At 42.3% G+C, this 4,277-nt stretch overlaps 1 pseudogene; it reads left to right on the top strand.

The window, feature by feature from the left end:
• The first annotated feature begins 3,794 nt into the window (after positions 1-3,794).
• Positions 3,795-3,917, top strand: LOC120944554 (annotated as a pseudogene).
• Positions 3,918-4,277: the final 360 nt, after the last annotated feature.

The raw sequence follows: 4,277 nt of genomic DNA on the forward strand, positions 1-4,277 counted from the left end.
GAATCAATGGCCTGTCAAGAATTATTCATTTTTGATTTGTCTAGATTTGAAGATCCACCCCCATGCAGTAGGATATGACAGCCACAAAGAAGCATTCTTTGTAAACAAAGCAATCAGGCAAGTAAAAAAAAAAGTATAGCTAATCCAAAAAAGTGTACAAGTACACAGTACATATGGCGCTCCTAGAAGTGCAAAGTCACTTAGTTCATTGGAACCTTCATCTTTATCTGTGGACCATCAAAAGGATAGATGAATGGATGAGGCAACTGGATGGATGGATGGGAGACTAATCGATGGGTGGATGGCTGAGCAGGAGTAGGGACCGAGACTGGAACCTCTGAAGATCCCACAGACTGGGGAGGAGGTTCATCTTCCAGCAGGACAACGACCCTAAACATACAGCCAGAGCTACAATGGAATGGTTTAGATCAAAGCATATACATGTGTTAGAATGACCAAGTCAAAGACCAGACCTAAATCCAATTGAGAATCTGTGACAAGACTTGAAAATTGCTGTTCACAGACACTCTCTATCCAATCTGAGCTATTTAAGAAGAATGGGCAAAAATGTCCCACTCTAGATGTGCAAAGCTGGTAGAGACATCCCCCAAAAGACTTGTAGCTGTAATTGCAGTGAAAGGCGGTTCTACAAAGTATTGACTCAGGGGGGCGCCATACAAATGTACCCCACACTTTTCAAATTTTTTTGGTAAAAAAAAATTGAAAACTATTCATCATTTTCCATTCACTTCACAATTACGTGCCACTTTGTGTTGGTCTATCACATAAAATCCCAACAAAATACATTTACCTTTTTGGTTTTAACATGACAAAATAAGGAACATTTCAAGGGGTGTGAATATTTTTTCAAGGCGCTGTATGTGCTACCATCCCTGGCTACATCTATTATTTTATAGTACAGTACCTCAAGATACTTTTTTTTACCAAACATCAAAATAAAGAAGATACATGACCTAAGAAGTGTAATTGGCATCAGATGTGGTGGCTAAGCTCCAGTCCCTAGCTCCAGTGATTTGTACACTTTACAGTATTGGTGACCTACCAGTGGCCCAAAGGTCACATGCAGCTTTTTGGTGCTTGTGGTGAGGTCCTTAGACACCAGCAGCCAGTAGTAGGGAAAATTATTTGTAAAGGAGCTATAATGGCAGAGATTTCTAGCAGTCTCGTACAACATGTCCACAGTACCTTCAACTACAACTGTAACATATCACCATTGTCTGACCATGTTCATCTTAGTGTCTCTGGCAATCCTCTAAAGCAGGGGTCTCCAAACATTTTAAGCAAGGGGCCAATTTACTGTCCTTCAGGATTTGGGGGGGCCGGACTGTGGCCAGTGAGAGTAGAAAATGCTACTCAGTGCCCTATCGTTGGTATTAATGGGAGGAATAGTGCCCTATTTATGGTGTCAGTAAAGGGAATGGTGCCCTATCATTGGTGTCTGTCTGTAGAAAAGTGCCCCAAGGGTCACATAATGGCAAGCAAAGGGCCACATCTGGCCCCGGGCCATAGTTTGGAGACCACTGCTCTAAAGCATAGCATATATTATGCAGCTCTCTAGCCCTTTATATCCAGTAAAGTGACAACCACTGGGTCACAGTCTGCATAGTTAAGGATGACTTATGCAAAAACAAAACAATATCCAGCAAGAGGAAGTTCTTTGGCTGAAATCACTGTTCAATGAAATCAATGACAGAGGTAGGAGAAGAAAGGCCAGACCTGACCAAATTGCCCGAAAGTCCACCACAACTCAATAACCACTTTTTGAAACACTGGTGTGCAAAAGGGCAGCTCTGGATGTACATAATGATGCAGACGATCACACCACATTCCACAGACATGAAAAGAAAAATGGGGCTGCAGTGGACATGGGAAATACCAAAGGATTGGATATGGACAAAAGCTGACTGGTCTAATAAATCTACATGTGTGCTACAGCATTGGGTGGGAATATGTTGACCATAACATGAATGTATTTGTGCCAGTTATGTATTTATCCTGACAGTTTTTATCTTTATTTTTTTTGACTAGTAAGACTGAGGATGATGGTAGTGTAGTGGTTTACAAAATGTTTTTTTGCAGTATATGTATATGACTCTTACCACTAACTAAAGGTCACATTAAATATCACAGCATACCTGATTATTGTGAACAAAAATAGGAAACCGAATCTCCTGCACTTGAGAGAAATATGCGGCCACATACAGTCAGATATCTTTAACTGGATCAATTTCCGCACAGACTGCAAATCATAACAGGCCAGGGAAACCCGAATGAAGGACTGTAAGAGATAAGGAACAGAGGGAGCACCAGGCTAGTGCATTACCTTTGCAAAAATGTATTATTAATAAGAATATAAATGTATACCGTATATACTCGAGTATAAGCCGACCCGAATATAAGCCGAGGCACCTAATTTGACCACAACTGGGAAAACGTATTGACTCGAGTATAAACCTGCATGCCTCACTGTGCCCCACTTTGCCTCACTGTGTCCATGTGTATGACTCACTGTGTCCATGCCTCACTGTGTCCATGACTAGACTGACGTTTAACATGGGAGTCTACGGAAGGGGTGCTTTGAAAAATCGGTGCTCCCCGGCTTAAGGTCCCACAGACAACAAACTTTGCACACTTGTAGAGGAAGATTGGGGCTACATGTGTGTCAAGTTTGGGGTCCTGGGCACCAGGTCCCCAAAGTCCGGGAGATCAAGCACCAAAAGGTGACTCGAGTATAAGCCGAGGGGGGCATTTTCAGCACAAAAATGTGCTGAAAAGCTTGGCATATACTCGAGTAAATAGGGTACTTACAAACAATGGAATGAATCAGGCATAACAAAATACAAGAGGTGCCCCAATCAGCTTGGCCCATTAGACAAGTCCCAAATGTGAGATGAATGTCTTAAAAGAGCTGATGCATTTTGAGGGGAGCTCTGAGCTTTGAGGAAGAGGAGACTTCCCTCGAAACACGTCAGATATTTTTTGGACATTCATCTCACATTTGGGACTTGTCTAATGGACCAAGCTGATTGGGGTTTCCCTTTTGTATTTTGTTATGCCTGATTCATTCCATTGTTTGTAAGCAGAGCTTTTTTTCTCATAAAATAGATGCAGGAGCTCAACCACGACCCTTTTTAGATTTCACAGGTGAGCAGGCACCGGAGGGTCTGAGCCAGAGGTGGTGGAATTGAGTTCCCCCAAGTTCCCCCTGAAAAAAAGCCCTGTTTGTAAGTATATAAGAGGTACCCCAATCGGCTTGGTCCATTAGACAAGTCCCAAATGTTTTTTATGCCATTGTTTGTGAGTATGTACCTATATTATTTTTAATAATAAATTGTTGCATAGGTAATGCGCTAGGCTGGTGCACCCTCTGTTCCTTATCTCTTACCTGGTTATTGTTTCTAAAAAAAATACTCGCCCCTATGGTAACTAGATTGACCACCATCATTCAACCCATTTACTATGAGTCCAAGTCACCATGGGTGGGTACTTCTGAGGGTGTATGATAAGGGTGTATGATAATTCCAGCCTGGGGTCACAGTATTGCTAGGCAGATTTGCACTCATAGTACTACATGAGTGTTACTAGTGCAGCAGTAAGAGTAGTCGACTTTTGACAAGATGAGAAAAAACCCGTAACAGGGTAAACAGCTTACAGAAAGTTAAAAATCACATATGTATACCTTATATTTTTATTATTTTGTAGGAAAGGGATAATGGGATTTTTAAGGTGCGTGAAACTCATGGTTGTTCCTCCCCACGGAAATCTTTAGTAAGATACTCTGATTCCACTTCAGATCGAATAAATCTTTCGCCTTTTTCTAAACATTTCCTTGGAGAGGAACAACCATAAGTTTCAGGCACCTTGAAAATCCCATTATCCTTTTTTTACAAAAACAATTTCAATACAAGGATGTGGTGCCGTTATCATTCATGTACAGAATTAAAAAAAAAAACATAGGGCCAGATTCACGTAGAATCGCGGCGGCGTAACGTATCGTAGATACGTTACACTGCCGCAAGTTTTCATCGCAAGTGCCTGATTCACAAAGCACTTGCGGCCTCCGGCGCAAGGCTGGCCAATTCAAATGGGCGTGTGCCATTTAAATTAGGCGCGCTCCCGCGCCGGACCTACTGCGCATGCTCCGTTTTGCAATTCCCGTCGTGCTTTGCGCGCCGTGACGTCATTTTTTCGAACGGCGACACGCGTAGCGTACTTCCGTATTCCCGGACGTGTTACGCAAACGACGTTAAATTTTA

The sequence above is a fragment of the Rana temporaria genome, chromosome 6 (genome assembly GCF_905171775.1).
Source record: "Rana temporaria chromosome 6, aRanTem1.1, whole genome shotgun sequence".
NCBI lineage: Eukaryota > Metazoa > Chordata > Amphibia > Anura > Ranidae > Rana > Rana temporaria.